The sequence below is a fragment of the Pelophylax lessonae genome (assembly GCF_965119305.1).
Source record: "Pelophylax lessonae genome assembly, chromosome: 8".
Lineage (NCBI taxonomy): Eukaryota > Metazoa > Chordata > Amphibia > Anura > Ranidae > Pelophylax > Pelophylax lessonae.
Window position 1 is genome coordinate 57,184,577 of NC_138775.1, and position 23,039 is coordinate 57,207,615.

At 45.0% G+C, this 23,039-nt stretch overlaps 1 protein-coding gene across 1 annotated transcript in view; it reads left to right on the forward strand.

Annotated features, from left to right (window-relative positions):
- The first annotated feature begins 19,876 nt into the window (after positions 1 to 19,876).
- The window catches only part of LOC309562435 (monocarboxylate transporter 2-like), a 127,091-nt gene continuing 123,928 nt past the window's right edge, over positions 19,877 to 23,039 (forward strand). The window contains exon 1 of the mRNA XM_082266651.1: positions 19,877 to 19,925. The gene's annotated coding sequence lies outside the window, so the exon portion shown is untranslated. The remainder of the gene's footprint in view (positions 19,926 to 23,039) is intronic.

Below are 23,039 nucleotides of genomic sequence, written 5' to 3' on the forward strand. Positions count from 1 at the left end.
TCCATACTTCTATATAGGATTGGGAACCTCTGCGGTGCAATCTGCTCCCGTTGTGATGGAAGACACGCTGCTGGCGGAAGGAGTGCTGACAACATCTCCGTCACTGCTAGAGGCCGTTCCACCTATAACAGTTACATGCTATTGACAGGCTGCTTTTTAAGCTTATGTTACTCTAGGTAACAACTTGTATTCTTCACATTACTCCACTCCATGCTGATGTCTTCATACCCCAATTTCTTAAAGACCTAACTGTTAAAGTAGAGCTCCATCCAAAAGGGGAAACTCCACTTGTTTGCCTCCCCCCCCCCCCTCCGCTGCCACATCTGGCACCTTTTGGGGGGGGTGGGGGCAGCGGGTACCTGGTTTTGACAGTTAACCCCCTTTTCTTCCCCCTCAGCCTTCTGGGACACTTTAAAGGTCCCAAAAGACTGCAGTAGGAAACCATTTCCAATTTCCCTTAGTCAAGATGGCAGCTCCAGCATCTGAGAGCCAATTAAAGAATCGGCTGGGGTGAGGACACAGCTGAATGACTGAACAGGTAAGTGCCCTAATAAAAGTCAGCAGCCACAGTATTTGTAGCTGCTGAGTTTTTTTTTTGAGGAGCCTTGAGCTCTTCTTTAACTGTGTGTGTGGCGGTTACTTACGATACACCTCTTTAATAACTTCAGACCAGGCAGGGACACAATTTCAAACACTTTACTTAATAAAAGTGAAAAAAGGTAGACATCTTACAAGTCCAATAGATAAAACATGGTGCTTTCCTAGTGCCCTAACTATAACTACAGGCTGATATGCTGCCCCAGCATACCTGAAAAAGTGCATTTTTGTGTCCATAGTCCTTTACAGGTTCTCTTACGTAAGTGTAGATCCTTCGGAGGCATAGCCAAGTGCTGGCATCTTCAGAGCGAACCCCAAGTGAAAGGTCTCTGTTGCAGGCCACGACAGATTCTCCTACTCCTGTATGGTCTCTTCTTCAGAATCCATCCCCTACGGATCTCACAACCCAAGGCTGTACTGTGCTTACAGACTGTCTACTCCTCGGATCTCCACGGGGGGGGGGGGGGGGGACTTCTGGGACTCTGTCAGATTGGAACTCTCTCAGACTGAACCACTGCCCCTTTTATATCACACAGGCAAGTGGGCCAGACCCAGATAGAAAAATCCGCCAAAAGAATGGAGAGAGGGCAAAACATTAACCCTAACCCTCCCAGTCGGGACAGCACCAACTAACCGTTCCAACCTGCTTACCTCCAGAGTCAGGAAAAGTCCTCCCAGGCTTATCCTTGGCTTTGTGTCATGTGACTCATCAAAGCCAGGAGGAAACCAGAAGATCCTTTCTTCGTTCTGTGCCCCTCTGTATCTGAGGTCTGCACAGGGCAGAAGTACATTACCACTGTGGGGTGCTGCTCCAAATCCATGGCTTTTCAGGGATCCCACATAGAGGTAATGTTCAGGATACTCTAGAACAGTGATTCTGAACCACTGCCCAGTAAAAGTTTCCAAAACCTTCCATGCCCCAATTGTAAAAAAGAAAAGAAAAAAAGTTATACTCACACAATAAAAGTATGGGAATGCAAAAGATGTACACCACCGTGTTGGTAATAGGAGTCCTGGAGGAGGCTTGGGCTTTGCTTGGGCACTGGGGGATGACTGGAGGCCAATGTGTGGGCTAGGAGGCACTGTGGGACACTGTTGCAGGTTGGGGAGACTATAGGAGGCTGGGGACTCAGCCAATCGTCCCTTATCCCTCCACTGCTCTGCTCAAAGAGCAGTTGTGTTTTATGGATGCATCACAATACCAGAATTCACCACCAGGTGGCACTAAATTGGATGCATCAAATTGCAATTCACATTTCTAGTAAAACCACAAGCTTTCAGGTGAAGACCTCTTTTCAGTGAAACCTTTAAACCGTATCCAATCAGACCTGGAAGTGCTGACTCCTGCCAGAGGGTTGGTTGGATGACCTCTCCTTCTGTCTTATTTATATCAGCACAGATTTAATTTCTTTGCAAAATTGTATAAAGCATGCAGGGTCTGTGGGCTCTTTTTCTAATCTCCGTATAAATTCCACAATAGCTAAATCCACGAAGCAAGGAAATCTGCAAGATTAATGTGTCACTAGTTTTATTAGCTTAATTCCCATTCCTGTTCTCACAGATACAATTGAAGAACTGTAACAATCTTTACAAATTTATCAGGGTTGAGATAAACATATCACATTCGTTCGCTATACTAGCAGCTTGTAAAAAGTAATTACTGTATCGAGATTCAAATTATTGTATCTGCATTTGGCTAAAGAAACAAAAACAATGAGCATCTGTATTTTTCATTTAGGCTGAGTTTAGATGCGTAGCTGTCGTTGCCGAACCTTTGAAAAGGGATCTGTGGTAGATTGCTTTTCAGAGGCATTTGACAAGAGGAGGCGAAAAGCCTGTTTTAACCCTGTAAATGGTGCAATTCTGCACCCCAACTGATTGCATTACACATGGTTGCATTGTGGTTTTCTGAGATGTTCAGCGATTATACTGCCTGCTGAATGCTTTAGCAAAGCAAGGTACAAGGAGTGCGGCACGTGTATACCCACATCCAGCTGCCTTTGCAACTTAAGAGAAGCAGTAAAAATGTGGTTCCACCTCCTGTCCGGTCCCACATAATATTGAGTAGGTCCTCCTGACCCACCAAGGCATGGAATCCACAAGACCTCTGAAGGTATGCTGTGGTATCTGGCAACAAGCTGTCAGTAGCAGATCACTGCCTCTGCTGCCTTGCCATCTTCCCATAGTGCATCCTGGTGCCATCTCTTCCCCAGGTAACTGATGCACCCACATCCAGCCATCCACAGGATGTAAAAGAAAGCATGATTCATCAGACCACACCATCATCTTCCATTGCTCCATGGTCCAGTTCTGATGCTCACATGCCCATTGTAGGCGCTTTTGGCTGTGGACACTGGTTAGCATGGGCACCCTGACCAGTCTGCAGCTATGTGATCTATACACAACCAACTGTGATACACTGTGTGTTCTAACACCTTTCTATCAGAACCAGCATGAACTTTTTTCAGCAATCTGAGCTACGGTAGCTCTTCTATTGGATCAGACTATATTATCCAGCCTTCACTCCCCATGTGCATCAGTGAGCCTTGGCCACCCATGACCCTGTTGTGGGTTTGCTGGTTTTACTTCCTTGGACCACTTTTGGTAGGTCCTGACCACTGCAGACAGGGAACATCTCACAAGAGCTGCAGCTTTGGAAATGTTCTAAACTTCTAACCATTACAATCTGGCCCTTGTTAAAGTCTCTCAAATCCTTATGTTTGCCCATTTTTTTCTGCTTTCAAAACATTAACTTTAGGGGTGACATGTTAACTTGCTGCCTAATATATTCCACCCACTTTTAGGTGCCATTGTAACAAGATAATCAAAGCACCCTTTGCAGCTATAACAGCTTCAACTCTTCTGGGAAGGCTGTCCACAAGGTTTAGGAGTGTGTCTATGGGAATGTTTGACCATTCTTCCAGAAGCGCATTTGTGAGGTCAGGCACTGATGTTGGAAAGAAGGCTTGGCTTGCCTTCTCCACTTTAATTCATCCCAAAAGTGTTCTATCGGGTTGAGGTCAGGACTCTGTGTAGGCCATTCAAGATCCTCCACCCCAAACTCACTCATTCATGTCTTTATAGATTTTGCTTTGTGCAGTCATGGACCTTGTTTATGGACCTTGCTTTGTGCACTGGTGTGCAGTTGGTATGCTGACACCTTAAGAGTTCCTTTCACTGGAACTAAGGGGCTAAGCCCAGCCCCTGAAAAACAACCCCACACCATAATCCCCCCTCCACCAAATGATTTGGACCAGTGCACAAAGCAAGGTCCATAAAGACATGGGATTTGGGGTGAAGGAGCTTGACTGGCCTGCACTGAGTCCTGACCTAACCCTGACAGAACACCTTTGGGATGAATTAGAGCGGAGACAGCGACCCAGGCGTTCTTGTCAAACATCAGTGCCTAACCGCACAAATGCGCTTCTGGAAGAATGGTCAAACATTCCCATAGACACACTCCTAAACCTTGTGGACAGCCTGCTGCAAAGGGTGGACCAACTCAATATTAAGCCCTACGGACTAAGACTGGGATGCCATAAAAGTTCATGTGTGTGTAAAGGCAGGCGTCCCAATACTTTTGGTAATATAGTATATATACACTCCCACTCCAGTGATGCAGTGTGCAGGAGCTCCTTCACTGGGTGATCTTTGGCCAGTCTTTTTCTCTTGGGTTCCAGTCTTTGGCTGTCTTGATTGGCCTGCCGAGATGTCATTCGTTCATCTTGGCAGCTGCCAAAATTGTGTACTGGGATGAACATCCAGTGTATAGTATGGACGGGCAGTTAAAAAAAAAAAAAAACCACCTGTAAGGCAATTGCATAATGTGCTAGTTTGCATCGCATATTAGCACATTATGAAATTCTTACCTTAGAACAAATCTGACTGATGTCTTCCTCCGATCTTTCTTCTGGGTTCTCGTGCTCCAACTGTGTCATTGGCCAAAGCCGCAATGACGTCACTCCCGTGCATGCGCGCAAGAGCCCTCGGTTCTGGCACGAAGCCCTGAAGTTCTGGCAAGGTATGCCAGACCTTCAGAGCGCATGCGTCTTTGACGTCACTGGCTGCATCCAGTGTAAATATCTCCTAAATGGTGCAAGTTTAGGAGATATTCATTTTACCTACAGGTAAGCTTTATTATAGGCTTACCTGTAGGTAAAAATAACAAAGCAGTCTTTACTACTACTTTAATGCAGAAGAGAAATACTGTGTCTCTCCTGCATCAGAAAACCTGCCTGTTCACAATTTTTTAAATTACATTTCCACTACAATTTTAATTTCGACCAGAAAAAAAGTACTAGAATCTGCTATCAGCTACCTGTTATTCGTTACACAGCAACACTCAGACTTGGATTGGAAGGTCAGCGAGCTGATTGTACTGTCTGTTGAGGCTGTTTAAATATCATGTCTGGCAGGACAGAGATATTAAAATCCTGTATAGAAAAGAAAAAAATGGGGGGGGGGGGGAGAGGGGGCGGCAATGTCCCAATGTCAGACTGTACAGGACAGAAACCAGGATTTTAATCAATAAAATTGTAATTTTTTTATTGCAGTCAAAAAAACATTAAAAATAATAACAAACTTGAATAAAACCAAAATTGCTGTGATATTGTACACTTAAGTCAGACGAGATAGAATGCTGTAGAAAGAAGCCTCATGCTCCAACGCGTTTCACCATATTACTTCAGCAGGGCTTATAAGGAATTCACAGCATATATCTGCAAGAAACAACATTATTTTTTAGAAAAACATACATAGAAATTACATAAGGCCAACATTATATTATATTAATCTGTTTGTTCAAGCAGACCGACCTTCGTACAGGGCAGTGCTGGCTAAATATTTCCTGAGCGGGCGCTGAAACATCAAGAATAGCCACTTAGGGACTATCTATATATATAGAATGTCTAGTGGCTGGTACACAAACACAATCAGTATCACATGAATCGCAGTGAGGTATATGTGGGGCTATATTGGGGCAGCATACACATATCTCTGAGCTATACAATGTACAGACAACGGATTTAGAGCTCAAAGTCACAATCAGAAAATTAAGTCAAATATATAGAAACACATGGTGCGCCTAAAGGAGAAGAACAAAAAAGAGAAGACGCATAAACCCAGGTATTCCTATAACCATGCAGCTCTATATATATTATTATTATACAGGATTTATATAGCGCCGACAGTTTGCGCAGCACTTTACAATTCAATACAGGAGGATTTAGAGGGCCCCGCTCTTTAGAGCTTACAATCTATAGTGTATCGGGTAATTATCGATAATTAAACCAATATAGATATCTCAGAAGCCTACCTTGAAGCTGTCCTTACTTCCTGGTAGTAGAAATCAATATCACCTTTTGTAGACTCTTTGGCAGCCCCGGCTATATCCAATATCAATGAATGTCAGACACATATGCATATAATCCACCCTTCTAGAAACTTCAGCAATCATACTGAGAACTTCTTGTGTCGCCCTTAGCACACTTATATCTGTATCCAGCACATATTTATCCCTCCTTTGAGACCCGTGAAGTGGACTATCCATGTTTAGATGATAACTGGCATAAATCCTTTGGAAGGTAAAGCCGCTCACATTTATGCATTCTAAATGCGTATTTAGCTGTTTGCCCAAAATTCAGCTTTTTGGATTTAAATAAAACTTTAAAGTGTATCTATAGTCAAATCTTTTTTGTTCATGGCAGTAGTAGAGGGTTGCACCATGTTAGCAATCGATTATTTTTACAACCTCCTGCACTCGAATGCGGTGCTCCAAATCTGATATAGAGAACACTCCTCCTTTTTGTAGATATGGCACTGATGTGCAAGGCCGCTGTTAGAAATCATGGGGCTAGGGTTGCCAACTGTCTGGGATTCACCCGGACAGTCTGGGTTTTGAATTGTGTGTCCGGGTTCCAACTGAAACCTAGACACAATTTTCAGAACAGACTGTGGCTCCCCAAGTAACCAAGTACCACAACTGCCAAGTACACAGGCCCCACCTCCATACATGGACAGAAGAGGAGAGGGTGTTAAATCTGCTCCTCCTTCTCCATGCGACTCTTCCCTTCTGTCTGCTCACTCACACTCCAATCCCTGGCGTTCTGTGCCTCAGGAAGATGATATGTGGGCTGTAAGTTTGAAGCTCAGCAACCGGCAGATACAATTTGGACGAAAGTTGTCCATGCCTGAGCCTCCATCCTCAGGTGAGTGAGCTCACCATCCACTGTCAGTGACTGAAGTCTTCCTCCTCCCTCCCTTCTCTCTCCTGCCTCAAAGCGAGTAAGTACTCTAAGGTAAGGGGTCTCAAATGTAAGGGGTGTCCTGTTTAAGAGGGGCTTTGCCAACCCTAATTTGAAGGGGAATGTTGGGAACTCTGATAAAAGTGCGAGATTTGGTGAGCAGAAACTCCCTTACATCAGAGTTCCCCCTTTAAAAAAAAAAAAAAAATGCAGTGCGCTGCTAAAGTGTTCGGGTTTGGCTTAAAGAAAAGGTGGCAACAAAAATTGCCAAATCGGCCAGAAGGGGAAGAGGTAGGACTTTGAGTGATGCCAAAAATCATGTAATCAATAGGAACAATGTTAAATAAAAAGTTATACATTTATTAACATGAGTTAAAACATCCCCACAAAGTGGGACTTAAATGACAAACGGTTAAAACAACCAGATAAGCGAACAAACCCATGTAGCACATCACAGCATGGGCCTGGCAGTGTTAGTGCACAGCAGAGCACAGTCCCATTGGTTCTTGTCCAAAGTTCCAACGCATTTTAACTTATCCAAGTCTTCTTCAGGGGGCCAAGTAACGGCATTGAAAACAAGGGATGATGCCGTTACTCACCAGAAGATGAAGTAAGATGAGCCTTGTACTGCTGTTAAGCAGTATGGTGGACATGTGTTTCGCTGTGTTGGTTCTGTGTTCACTTCCAATGGGATATGCATTGTGTAAAGAAGCTCACCAGCGGGAGCCAGAATAGTGCTCATATAGTGTAGTATTTATTGAGTAAAAGAAAGGTACATGTACATACACATCAAAATGGCCATAAAAAACTTACTAAGAAAACCGCCGCTCTTACCACGAGGACGCAGTGGCAATGAAGTCTGCGCGTAGGCCCCTCCTGACGTGTTTCATGCTCAAACACGTTATCAAGGGATCCGCCTATCTATATAACAAAGGTGCAACTGCAACAATATCACCATCACTCCACCTATAACACAAAAAGACCATTCAGAGTCCAATCTGGCTTACGCATTTCAAGGGACAGCCCCTCTTCCTCGAGCCCTAAGAAGAGGCATTGTTGCTCGAAATATGTATGTCAGATTGCGTATTGCAGGGTCTTCCCGCATTATAGACAGAGCTGTGAGGATCTGGTTGTAGCTGCACCCGTGTTAGAAGACATGCCTGTTATTGTCATGCGTTTGTGAATATTTTACAGTAACACCTTGGATTGTGAGTAACTTGTCTGGAAAGTGTTTTACAAGACGAGCAACATTTTTTAAATAAACTTTGACTTGATAAACAAGCAATGTCTTGATTTACAAGTAGCGTCACATCAGAACTGAGTATAAAAGACAAGAGAGGCACCTCTAAGTGTAGCAATATGGTTACATTTAATGAAGGTACAACATTTAGTAACTCACATGGTTGATGATTAATTGAAGAAGCCCCCCTCCCCAACAATATCACCCAACCTCCTAATATTATACCGCGCCCAAACGCCTGGATCCAAATGGGTAAAAAAGTGTGACAAACAAGGCTTCCTCCATAATGATGTATTGGGTGAAATTACTCTCCCCCCTCCATCTCCTCAGCCTTGTTTACCACCACCCATGCTCTCACCGTTGCCCTCATAGAACTAGTAAGATTATATGGTGCCTTAAGTCCCCGCATCACAAGATATGACAAAGCCTCATAGAAACCAACTATGGTTGCCTCTAAAGCTATAGCCACATCATCTTCCAGGGCAGTAAGCCAACTGTGGACAAAGACTAACTGACCTGCCAGAAAATACCGATAAAAATCAGGGACCGCCAACCCTCCTTTTCTCCATGGTTGCTGTAGAGTTTGTAAGCTAATCCTGGGGTGCCGACTCTGCTATAAAAAAATTAGAAACAAGACGATCTATTTTTTTAAAAATGTATCTAGGAATCCACACAGGGGAATTCCTAAATACCATATTTTTCGGACCATAAGGCGCACTTAAAATCCTTAAATTTTCTCACAAATCGACAGTGCGCCTTATAATGCTGTGCGCCTAATGTATGGCTGTGTTTTCCCATCCCAGTGACCTAGAACTGATTTATGTGGTACACGGTGCTCAAAAATCTGTCAAAATGTTTTAGCACCGCCTTGGTAAGCTACGAAGCTGCACTGCTTGGATTGAGCATTACGGCCATCGTAGTCAGGAGGTATGTGCATACCCGCTGCCCCAAAAATGGCTCCTGTTAAGAGACATGCTTAAGAAGCGGATTTCAAACTCAATGCTATCAGTCACGCACTACAACATGGAAATAGAGCAGCTGCGAGAGAATTCAACATTAATGAATCAATGGTACGGAAGTGGAGGAAGCAAGAAGACGCCCTGCGCCAGGTAAAGAAGACCAAACTGAGTTTCCGAGGAAACAAAGCAAGATGGCCACAGTTGGAGGACAAAACTGAACAGTCGGTTATTGAACAGAGAAACGCAGGTAGAAGCGTCTCCACTGTCTCTATTCGACTCAAAGCAACAGTGATAGCACGCGACATGGAGATCAACGACTTTCGAGGAGGTCCCTCTTGGTGCTTCCGTTTTATGAAAAGGCTTAATCTCTGCACAAGAACTACTATCTCGCAGCAACTGCCAAAGGATTACAAAGAAAAGCTGGCCATTTTCCACACCTACTGCAAGAACAAGATCAATGAAAAGAAGATCCGGCTAGAACACATCACCAACATGGACGAGGTCCCCCTTACCTTCGATATCCCCGTAAACCGTACTGTCGAGCAAACAGGGACCAGTACGGTATCTATACGCACTACAAGAAACGAGAAGTCATCCTTCACTGTAGTTCTCGGTTGCCAGGCTAATGGCCAGAAACTACCACCCATGGTAATTTTCAAGCGGAAGACTTTGCCAAAAGAAAAGTTTCCGGTTGGCGTCATCATCAAGGTTAACCCGAAGGGCTGGATGGACGAGGAGACGATGAGTGAGTGGCTGAGAGAGGTTTACGTCAAGAGACAGGATGGCTTTTTCCACAAATCTCCGTACCTATTGATCTGTGACTCCATGCGCGCCCATCTGACCGATACCGTCAAAACCCAAGTGAAGAAAACTAATTCGGTGCTTGCCATCATTCCAGGTGGATTAACCAAAGAACTCCAGCCGCTAGATATTGGTGTCAACAGATCGTTTAAATTTAAATTGCGAGCTGCGTGGGAGCATTGGATGACAGAAGGCGAACGCACATTCACCAAGACAGGGAAGCAACGCAGAACGAGTTACGCCACTATCTGCCAGTGGATCGTGGATGCCTGGGCGAAGGTATCAGTCTCCAGTGTCATCTGAGCTTTCAGGAAGGCCAGAATTTTCACTGAACAGCTAAGAAACAGCAACGAGACTGACTCGGATAGTGATGATAATGATGAGAGGGATCCGGACGTGCTTGATGCCGAAATCGCCCAACTGTTAAACTCAGACACTGAAGATGAAGACTTTGATGGATTTGTGGTAGAGGAATAAGCTGAAACAGTGATTGTATTGTTTTGTATTGTATTTTACTGAACAATGTTGAGAGTTATTGTGAAAGACCATTTTATGGTTATTGTGAAAGAGTTGAATTAAGAGTTGAATAAAGTTTGACTTATCAGAGTTTTGTTTCATTTAATGCGCCTTATAACCCGGTGCGCCTTATGTATGAAAAAAACCACGTTAGTGGTCGATCATTGATACTGCGCCTTATAATCCGGTGCGCCTTATAAAATACGGTACTGTATATACAAAAAAGTATATACTTATATACAAAAAAGTATATAATATTATAGTATATAATATTAGTATTAGTATTAGATTATTTCTTCCTATAATTGTCCAAGGTAACTTTTGCCAAGATTGTATCTGATATTTAAGTGGCCATGTATCTTGCTCTCTACACCCTGGTGATGGTATTTTCAAAAGGAGAATTTGATATTTACTCCAATTTACCTTTAATGGTTGATGATTAAAACAGGCACATCTAAGTATGCAGGCATCCGGGGTAAAGCTGTCCACATAGACTATCCTCCTCACTGCCATCAACGTCATCCCTTCTACACTGCGCTACACGAGCGCTTCAAGCTGCCTCGCTTTCAGATCGCTCTACTGCAAGGTAATCTTCCCGGTCACGATTGCAGACTGACAGCGGTGAGACCCAGCACTGCGGAGGACAGTCCATGTGAGTTGCCAAGAGTCGGTTCACACTGGGGCGGCACGACTCTGTACTACTTCGGGGGCGACTTGTGCATTCCCATGCACCACGACTTCGGAGCGACTTGCAGGGACTTCACATAATGGAAGTCTATGCAAGTCGCTCCGAGGTCGCCCCGAAGTAGTACAGGACCCTTTTTCTAAGTCAGAGCGACTTGTGTCGCTCCTATTTGAACGGGTCCTGTAGCAGTCAATGGACCGCGAGGTAGCGCGACTTGTCAGGCTGACAAGTCGCCTGACAAGTCGCGTTAGTGTGAATCGAGTCTGAATGTTGAACCTTGATTAAATGTAACCGCAATAATCCAAACAATCAATACAATGAAGTGCTTACGCCGATGTGGATTACAGGCATGCCGCTCTCCTCAGGTAGGGAACTCCAACATAGGCACATGAAAGAAAGAAAGGAAGCGCAAACACCTAGTGCATTACCCATGAACACCTTAAAAAAGTTTTAATAAAATGCCAAAAACATACTCACAGACATGAAGAATAAAATTGCATTACAAGAATCCAACACATGTGGAATGGAACACGTCCCTGTACATAGAACCTGTAAAGCGTTTCGGAAGTCAAGCCCCCTTCATCAGAGCTCTAGGTGTTTGCGCCTCCTTTTTTGCTTTCATGCATTTTCATTAAATGTAATCATATTGCTACATTTAGAGGCGCCCTCTCTACTCTTTTATACGCTGTAGCTCCTGCTGGATTTTGCTTCTAATCCCCTTGTAGAGGCGCCATTTGTGGATGGACATTTTATGGTTACACAACCTATCACATTGCTATAATCTTTTTATATGGGCTATAAAGTGAAGGATTTATGAATAAATGGGTGTGGAACGAATCATCTGAGTTTCCATTATTTCTCATGGGGAAATTCGCTTTGATATACGACTGCTTTGGATGACAAGCATGTTTCCGGAACGAATTACGCTCGCAATCCAAGGTTTTTTCTGTACTTGTTCCTATATACATAATACACTATTATAATGATAAATGCACTAGGCTAGTGCACCCTCTCTGTTGTTATTTTGGACCGCAATTGATTAATGCAGAAAGTATAGACTGTAAGTGGAACCTTTTATTGGCTAACTTGAGTTGTTTAATATGCAAGATTTCGGGATAACTCCGATCCCTTTGTCAGGGCGCTGAAGGTATCTTCCTGAAACCATCACCGCACCCTGCCTCAGTGCTCCTCTAAAGAGCCCTCAGCCCTGACACTTGGATGGAATTATGCAAATATCAAAATGCCTCCTGCAGCCAGAAAATGAGGTGAGCTGTGACTTGCCACAGCTTCTAATGCACACTGTAAGAAGCTCACAGTGTGCAGTGAAATCAGAGTATGCAGCTTTAGTACAGGAGAGGAGCCTGTATAACTATACAAGTCTGAAGGGAAGACAGTTTTAACATCCCTCTACTTTTTCCAAAAATAAAATATCATTTATAAGGCTATAGATACTTTTTATGTGGTTAGCTGTAAAACACTGTAGTATATAATATTCTGGCTACCATTCACAGAAATGAAAGGAATACAGTAGCTGCTGATAGTAGCTGATCTTTGGATCGATCGATAACTAGGCCTGTTAGTAACTAATCAGCAGCTGTTTGAACAGTAGTAGCAGCGTTACCAGAAACAGACCGAGCTGTCACCTCCATTACTTGACTGATTGCTTTACTTTTTGCTTTATGTAACTGTATAAAGAGATAATGTCAGTGTAAGTCCTGAGCAATCAGCTCTAGCACTATACAATAACACTGCATTACAAAGCTCGCTATCTTACTGGGGTTAAGGCGGTATTTATCATCACATCTATATTTGCAGTGCTAGACTGTATCTCACTGTGTGTGGCAGGGTGCAATAAGGGTGTGGGAGCTCTGCACATGGACCTCCAGGTGAACTCAAGACACATGAAGGAAACACAGGTGAACTGCATAGAAGGGAGCTGTTTTACCTGCCAAGTAGATGTATTCCTGTCCATCCAGTCCTGAGATATACACTGCTCTGTCAGACAGTGCGGCCATAGAAATACAGAAAGGAAAGCTAGACTGAAAACCAGATAAAAGAATTCAAGATAAGTTTGTTGGTAAAAAAAAAGTAAAAAAATGTCCAACATGTTTCAGTAGCAACACCACTCCCCTTTATCAGGGCTTAACACAGGATAAAGCTTGGAAGGATATCGACTTCACAGTTCTGTATTAGAACTCTCCCTGTGGAGTAACAACTTGACAGCAGTTGCTGAGCAGCAATGAAGGCTCTGCATTTAACTGAGTCCAACTCGGGTTCCCTAGGAAGCGGAGTCAAAGCACCAACCTGCTTCTTCACCAGAACCCCTGATGGTGGGGATGGGCTTGCAGCAAGCTGAAACCAGGTATGCCCATATGAGGATTCAGAGACCACTTGCGTGGGCAGAATACAATGGCAGGAGACAGAAGGAAATCCAGGAAACAAGCCAAAGTCAAGGCGGGCGGCAGACAAGCACAGATGGTAAATGGAAAAAACATGAGCAGCGCTAAAATATATTACCAATAATAAAGAAATATGTGCAAAGGTAATTAGTGACATTACCATATACAAATAACAAAGTGCAATGTGCAATAAAAGGAAAAGTGCAAACAATCCTGAAATAAACCTTCTGCCAGAAGGAGAAAACTACAAATCCAGAATGACCCCTGTATGGTGGGACAGTTTATATAAAACTACAGAGCAATGTCCACTTCAATGGTGATAACTAGAAGCAATCTATGTCCACTTAAGGAGTCACTGTGATGCATGCATCCGCCACCCAGGAGAGACTAAACACTCCTACCAGAATGTATGGACTCAAATGAGTCAAACAAGCATGTAGCTGGAAATGTCAAGATGATGATTGAAGTAGTAATCTCTAGATCAGGGTTTCTCAACCAGGGTTCCTCCTGAGGTTGCTAGGGGTTCCTTGAGTAATGGGCAATTTCTGCCTCTTAGATAAGTTCCCAATGACACCATTGTTCCTTTTAGCTATTTGTAAGGCGGGAATTCTTCCCAATGATGACAAGAGCAAGGAGCATTCATCCCTCTGACTGTCACACTAATCATGAGTTGTAGATTTTTAATTTTTATCAGGGGTTCCCCCAAGACCAGAAATTTATTTTAAGGGTTTCTCTGTGTTGAAAAGGACGAGAAAGGCTGCTCTAGGGGTTTAACACCATAAGGCCCCTTTCCCACGGGCGCACCGCCCGACAGAGTCCGTTCTGCTCAGCAGGGGGATCGATCCGCCGATCCCCGCTGAGCAGATGGATGACAGCTCTGTCTCCGCTCTGTGTGCAGAGACGGAGCTGTCAGATCCCCGCTGTTCTCTGTCGGAGATCGGATGAGAATGTTCTCATACGATCCAATCCTCCAGACGGATGGAAAATAGGGTTTCCATGCGTCCAGATTTCACGGACAGGATCAGATCGGATAGCAGCAGGTGTCAGCGGAGATGTCACCGCTGACATCTGCTGCCCCATAGGGATGTATGGAGCATCCGATCAGGTCCACCCGAAAAACTGCCAAGGCTGATTGGATCGGATCGCCCGTGTGAAAGGGGCCTTACTCTCCAAACCAACCAACCCTCTTGGTAAGTTATGGACTCTGGTGGCACTGTGGTGGTCTGGGCTTATAGCTGATAGTGTCCACCAGAAGTGTCTCCCAAAAGCCAGCAGGCTTCAGTGATCAGCTCCACCAGCACTGATGGTAGATGAAGCCGGGGTCGGCACACAGGAAGTCAGACACAGAATGGGAGGTGGGGGAAGGAAGTGACAGAAGGAAAAGGAAATAAAAACCACAGATTGAAAAACAACAAAAATGATTTAACCGCGCTCTCAATACTGACAAATAGTGACAAATTGATTACCGTGTTAACAGATTGGACATATCATGCTGTGTCCAGACACGGTGAATAAACCTTAACAGTGAATTAAAGTACTATAACAAAAGTCCAGTTTGCAACATGAAGTGAAAAATGCTTAGATTTATCCAAGCGTCACAATGAAACCACTTCACCAGTGTTCCCTCTCCACCAACATTCAGGTAGACATCCCACTCACCGAAATGTATTGACCCCTATTACAGGTAGTCAGATACAGCATGTATATTACATGTATCCACTTGAAAAGGATATCGGTATGTTTTTTGTATGCCATTTGTATGCTTCTAGGTGCTCATATCAGACCATGCAGAGGTAAAAGAGAAGCTTCTCAAAGTGTAGAAATGGTTTATGGTTTAAAATCTCACAATGAGTAGAAAGTTTCAATGCATAAAACCAGCAGGGGGTGCCGAATTTGCGCTCCACCTGGGTTCCAAGGATGTAGAAGTGATGTTTCATGCTCAGTCCCACTCAGCGCGTTTCGTCAGTGCATCTGACATCATCAGGGGACATCTGTTTATTGTTTTTCATTCGCTAAGCTATTTGCCTTATAACAAGCAGCTCAAAAATATTGTTTATAGCTTTTGTCATCTGTATACACTAACCTTACGTTTGCGCAGGTGTTGGATTAATTCACCTAATTTTACAAAAAACACAGAATGGCAGCTGATGTCCATAGGAGAACACAAAAGTCAGACAACACATGTTAAAAGAATCAGAGGGTAAGGAGAGTTACGGCAGCAAGGAGGTAAGAATCACACAGGCAGGAAACTGTAGGCTAAATCGTGACAAGTCCATTCAAGTCTTATCCTGTGTTGAGCCCTAATGAAGGGTTAGAGTTGTTGCCCACAAAATGTGTTGGATATTTTCATATGACTTTTTTTACCAACAATTATATTATCTTAGACTCTTTTACCCGATTTTGTTCTGATGATCCTTTCTATGGTTTAAGCCACCGTAGGGCGTGCATTGAGGCAAAGTCTTGCAGTGTGGAAGGCACCTCACCACAACTACTGAGTAGCCCTACGTCGGTCGCGCATGTGGTGCTGGGGGGCGAGTGCGTGCCATCGGCGGCTGCTTCCGCCCCCACTAGGCAGCAAGGATGCCAATGGACGGGGACGGCACCTGCGATCGTTCCCCACTATGAGAGAAGGACGGTCAGCTGTTGTAACACAGCTGACCGTTCTTCTCTCTGGAATGATCACAGCGCTCCTGTGATCCTTCTATATAGGATCACAGGTCTCTATGATAATTTCACAAGTCCCCCCCCCCCCACAGTTAGAAAACACTCCCCTAGGCTCACACTTAACCCTTTGATCACCCTTAGGTTAACCCCTTCCCTGCCAATTTTATTATTACAGTAACAGTGCATTTTTTAGCACTGATTACTGTAGTAATGTCACTGGTACCCCCAAAAGTGTCGAAAATGTCAGTTAGGGGTTCGATCTGTCCGGCGCAATGCCACAGTCCCGCTGAAAATCGCTGATTGCTGCCATTACTAGTAAAAAAATAAATAAATAAAAATGACATAAATCTTTCCCATAGTTTGTAGACGCAACAACTTTCATGCAAACCAATGAAAATAGGCTTATTGCGATTTTTTTTAACAAAAATATGTAGCAGAAAACAAATTGGCCTGAAAGGATGAAAAATTTAGATTTTTAATTTTTTTTGGGAATGTTATATAGCAGAATGTGAAAAAACATTTTTTTTTTTTTTTTCAGAATTGTCGCTCTATTTTTGTTTATAGTGCAAAAACTAAAAATCGTACAGGTGATCAATTACCACCTAAAGAAAGCTATATTTGTGGGGAAAAAAAGGACATTGATTCTATTTGGGTACAGCGTTGCATGACCGCACAATTGTCCGTTAAAATAACACAGTAACAAATCATAAAAAATGTCCTGGTCATTAGGGCAAATCCTTCCGGTCCAGAACTGGTTAAGTTACGTAGAGTTGATTTTTGTAAAGAGTAACTTTTTAATGCCTGTGACATCTTTGCCTAAAAGGGAGAAAGATCAATGTTGAGAAAATATAAAGCGTTTCTGTCAGTGGCGCCCATGCCGAGCAAGCGACCTCCTGTGTTCACTAAGCAGTAGGGCAGCCGCTCGGTACAGGACCTGGTAGCCAGCGGTGGCAGTGCCTTCTAAAGTGATTTCCCATGGATCCCACAAATATTGCACGGATAAATTAACATCAGTCCAACGTAGCCAACTAAATGTAAAAGTTGCCACAAACTTCAGCTTTAATGTGGTTGTAAAGGCTCTGGATTTTTTAGCTTCATGCATTCTCATACTCGTATTTCGGATAAAACCATAGGTGTGCACAGCCTATAGCATTAGGGTGTGCACAGTGCTGTATTTTGGCCTAGGCCGACAAGGCCCAGGCCTAGGGTGGCAAAAAAGCTGCCCCCCCCTCCACCTGAGACTCTATTGGCCACTGGTTGCTAGACCCGCTTCTCTCACCCCCCTTTCTCTCTCTCTCTCACCCCCTCTTTCTCTCTCCCACCTCTCTCACCCCCCTCTCTTTCTCACTCACCCCCTCTCTCTCTCTTTCTCACCCCCCTCTCTCTCTAACCCCCTCCTCTTTCTCTCACTCACTCACCCCCCTCTCTCTCTCACCCCCCTCCTTCTCTCTCTCTCACCCCTCCCCTCTCTCTCTCACTCCTCCCCCCTCTCTCTCTCTCTCTCTCTCACACCCCTCTCTCTCTCATCCCCCCTCTCAATCCCTCCTCTCTCATCCCCCCTCTCTTTCTCTCTCTCCCATTTCCCCTCTCTCTCACCCCCCCTCTCTCTCACCCCCCTCTCTCCCATCCCCCCTCTCTCTCTCATTCCCCCCTCTCTCTCTCTCTCTCTCTCTCTCATTCTGTCTCTCTCTCTCATCATCTCTCTCCCTCTCTCACCCCCCTCCCCCCCTCTCTCTCTCTCTCTCACCCCCCTCTCTCTCCCATCCCCCCTCTCTCTCTCTCATTCCCCCCCTCTCTCTCTCTCTCTCTCTCATTCTGCCTCTCTATCATCCTCTCTCTCCCCCCTCTCTCACCCCCCTCTCTTTCTCACTCACCCCCTCTCTCTCTCTTTCTCACCCCCCCTCTCTCTCTAACCCCCTCCTCTTTCTCTTACTCACTCACCCCCCTCTCTCTCTCACCCCCCTCCTTCTCTCTCTCTCACCCCTCCCCTCTCTCTCTCACTCCTCCCCCCTCTCTCTCTCACCCCCTCTCATTCCCTCTCTCTCTTCCTCCCTCCCTCACCCCCCCTCTCTCTCTCTCTAAACCCCCCTCTCTCTCTCCCTCCCTCACCCCCCTCTCTCTCATCCCCCCTCTCTCTCTCTCCCTCACCCACCCCTCTCTTTCTCTCCCACCCCCTCTCACCTCCCCTCTCGTGAGATCTCAGGTATTCATGCTGGGACATGTAGTCCTTCAATTTTGGAGGGAACCACACCCGTTAAAAAGGGGCAAATTTACATAGAAGGGGGAAGGGGGTCGCCCAATTTTAATCTTGCCTAGGGCAGCACAAAACCAATATACACCACTGGTTGTGCACCCCAAAGCTCAAGCACACATGCCTTTCTCTGCAGCCTCAGCTGTATGGGGCAGTGAATGAATGGGAAGTGCTCTGTGCTGAGCGGCTTCCTCTTCATTCACAAACTGAAGCATAGGAAACACAGTTTGCTATGCTTCAGTTATGATTGAACACAGTGAGTGAGTTTGTTCACTGTTTTCATGTAGAAAAAGAAGGGGCCGGTAAATGATTAGCCCCTTCCCTGACTCTCCATCCTGAAACATTCCCCGCAGCAGCTGTGGAAAGAGGAGGTGGTGTGGTGGAACATGGGGGGCAGTAGGGGGAACTGGCATCACACAGAGTGATTAGGGTGTGCCCTGGCACACCTATATATAAAACATGGACACAGTCTGCAGCCCCCTGCCCCCAAACTGCCACCCCTTCTTCCTTACAGAATCAGGGGCTCTTCTTTTTGTGTTTTTTTAAATTGGGTGTAGCCATGTGAGGCTGCATCATCTGTTCACAGGAATTCAGATTCCTAAATAAGAACTACAAGTCCCATCTACCACCACAGCAGAGGGACTCATAGTTCTCAATGGTTTTTGCCTTTGTAGTCCATTGATACTTCCTGCAGTCTCATAACTAACGGTCTGTGCCAAAGGTGCGCACCCCAAAGCTTAAACATTGCTTTTCTATGCAGCCCCATCTGCACCGTAATATGATTGAATGGGAAGTGCTCTGTGCTGAACGGCTTTCCTGTTCATTCACAAACTGAAGCATAGTAAACTATGTTTACTATGCTTCAGTTATGAATGGTCACAGTGAGCTAGTGTGTTCACTGTGTTAATTTAGAAAAGGAAGGGGACAGTAGATTACATATTTACTAGCCCCCCTACCCCTGCTCTCCATCCTGAAACATACCCTGGAGCAGAAGGGGGTGGGGTGGGGAGAGCACTGTGGGGTGGGAAGCCTGGGCAGTAGGGGGAATCGGCACCACACATAGTAATTAGAGTGTGCCCAGGAACACCCCGCACACTCCCTGCGCACGCCTATGGTCTGTACCCTGTTACATACCCACAACTTGATCCACCGATGCACATTTTCTTTTAGTAATCAATCTGAGTGCATTTATTATTTTTTGGAATTTGCCTTTCCTACGCAATCCTAGCTAGTCTCTGCTTTCCAAGAGGTGCTGCAGCAGCTGAGTGGTGCAGAGTTCCCCAAAGCATAAAAAAACTCCTATTTCCAGCTGTTTTATTCTATTCAGGAGATAATTATGTGGCCAATCAGGTAGAGCTGGCCCCATTAAAAAAAAAAAGGTTTGCAGCCAACCCCCAGGTGATCAGAGGAACCCATACTGTAATGATTGTGGTGTGACTCTGCCAGACTCCTCCCTGCATGCTGCCTTCTCCTCTCCCAGATAAGGGCTCTGTTTAAAAGTATTTTCCCTCTCCCCCTGCTTCTCATTTCCAGTCCTCTTCTGCTGGGAGCTCCACGTCATCCGGGATAGGGTGAGTGAGCGAAGCGCAGGCTGAACTTTCTGCTGACTCAAAGTTTGTGCAGGATCCCTGGGTGGAATCGCAGCATTGAGGGCATCTATGGATGAGCAGGGACAACCCCGGGGACCGCACACCTATCTATAATCAGCCTTCTATAGAATAGAAATATTACAATGTATCAATGTTCCTTAGCACTGGGATGCCCAATATTTCTATCCCTTCATATTCTATTGGAAAACTGGCAGCTACTAAAGAAACTGAGATTGTAGACCAATTGGGGCTTATTTACATATATTTACGCATAACGTGGACGCTGGTGTGCGCTGTGAAGACGCTTCCGTGCAACGTTAAAACACATTGCTGGTTTTTTCCCTGGCTATATGTAATTCTTATGCACAGCAACGCATTGCGAGGCATTACGGCGCTTCGGAACGCACTGCGCAACAATGAAACTTTTTTTTTTTCTTCTTTTTTTACAGAAGCAAAGCAGTGTGAACTGAGCTCATAGAATCCGAGACACAATGCCTTGTCCTTACATTGGGACTTCATTCAGCAACACTGCTTGTGTGAATAAGCCCCATTCACTCTTAAGGCAGAGCGACTTTGTTGTTTTTTTTATTTTTTTATGCATTTGTACAGGCATTTTGGCTTACATTTAAGGCTGGACGTTTTAAAAAGTGCCTTGAACGCTGGAATTTAAAGGTCGTTTAAAACGTCCGTTGTGTCGCGTTTGCAGCCGCGTTTAGCGGGCGTTTGCGCTCAGAACCATTTCTAGAGGTCAAAAAATCATTCCCCTTTAAAATGGAAAAATGCAAGCGCTAAACGCGGGTGATTGCATTCGGTCGCGTTTTTCGTTTGAAACGCCGGTAAACACAAGTTCTGAACATCCTGAACGCAAATAATTGCTTTCCAAAAAACGACACTGAACTCAACTGCCTCTAAATGACTGTAAACGACTCGACGATAATTTAACATTGAGGTGGGTTCAGGGGCTTCTGAAAAAAACGCCCAACTGCTCAAAAATGTCCGTTTACAAGTTGCAGTGTACATGAGGCCTTAGGCTTGAATGTTTTTTTTTTTTTAATCAATGGAAAGGTAACTACTGCATTTTTGCATGTTTTTCACACTGTTCCCAACACATCTATTGGAGCCAGGATGCACAATTCTAAAAGCACTTTTGCAAGCTACCATCTTCAAGTGACACTATGAGGTTGACTTACTAAAGGCAAATAGACTGCGCACCCGAATGCTTCCCAGTTTCCCCGATGCCCAATGCGGGAGCCCCAGGGCCATCTTAACGAATGGGCATGCTGGGCAGTTGCCCGGGGGTCCCACTTGCCCAGGGGGCCCACCCTGCCCAGCGACCCAGCAGGCATTAGTCGTGATTCCAATGTGCATCCCATCTCTGAAATTAGCAGGTGGCAAGCGCCTGTCGGCCCCGCGCTGCTGTCAGGCCACTTGGGCCGTGGAGGGGGAGTCCACAACTGCAGGAATGCCTGTCCACCTCCACTGGAACAGGCACACACAGGACAGTCGAGTCTGACTCCCATCCGTGTGTGTGTTCCCTGGACCCAGCCGCCAAACTTGAAATCTGTCATTAGCCTGGCACTGCTGTACCAATAAATATCGCCTTATCGATAATTTGCATTTTTATTCTCGTGGGTGATTTACAGGCAGGGCCCCAGTGCACTGCATTGCCCGGGGCCCTTTAATGCTCTTAGGATGGCACTGGGGAGCCCGCAGGGTTCCCGCATTGCACCAATGTGAACCGACACTGAAATGCCCGCCTGAAATCGTGTAAGTTTAGCTAAACTCGCACATTTTCAAAACGGTCTCAGTGTAAACATGGGCTTACTCATGTGTCGGTTCACATTGGTGCGACGCGGGAACCCTGCGAATCCGCTGCGGGTTCCCACATCGCACCCAACTCGCAGGCAGTTAACAATGCCATATGCGAACTGCTGGGAATGTCAATACAAAGTTAATGACACCCCCAGATCAGTCCGCATGTCGCAGTGCGAACCGTCAGTTCGGACAGGAATCGGATCGCATAGGTGTGAACCCCCATGCGATCTGATTCTGGTGCGGACCAAAAAAAAAAGGGTCCTGTGCAAATTTGGTCTTAATGCGATGCAAATTCAGCCATACAATCTGTATGGCTGAATTTGCATCGCACAGATATCACATGTGATTAGCAGAGCAGTGTGGTGCGAATCACATGTGATGAAGTGTGATCCGGAACTCAGTCCCACTTCGGGGGTGATTTTACAGACATCTGTGCAGGTTCCTGCACAGATGTCTATGGATCCCCCCCCCCCCCCCGTAAATCGTAAAAAGGAGTACAGAAACAACTTTTGGGAATCGGTGCGTCGTCGCAAAAGTTGGCGTCGCACCAATTCGGGTGTGCCATTGCCGGCAATTGGCTTCAATTTGACATGTCGAATCAGACCACTGTTAATGTTGAAGCTTCACTTTACAAAGAATACCCAATCACGTGCAAGGAAAATTAAACATTTTTTTTGCTTGAACATGATTGGATGATGTACGTCAGCAGAGCTTTCCCTCATTTATTAAGCTCTGGAGCAACTTCTCTTTGCAAAGTGCAGTCTGCTTGCCTTTAGTAAATCAACCTCAATGCTCAAATGTGAACATCACTGAATATAGTGGAAATCTTAGGGGTTAATTTACTAAAACTGGAGAGTTTAAAATCTGGTGCAGCTGTGCATAGTAGCCAATCAGCTTCCAGCTTTTTTTGTCAAAGTCTACGTTTCAACTAGTGCGACTTGTCATGCGACTTTGGACACATAAAGTCACATGACAAGTGACAGCCCATTGATTTCAAAGCCACCCGTTCCAATTTTTGCGACTTTGAAAATCAGTGACTTTGAAAAGGTGCCGTCACTACTTTGATGCGACTTTTGATGCAACTTTGATCCAGAGAGTGTAAAGTCGGGTCAAAGCTGTAAAGTCGCACTCTAAAGTGGGGTATACACTATAAGAAAATCGGGCAAATGATCGTCCGATCCTCCTCGTTCTTTCATAGCAAGTTGGAACCGATAAACGAAAATTCGTGCGAAAATTTTCATACGACAAAGGCTTTTTTTTTTTTTTGCTGTTTATTGTTTC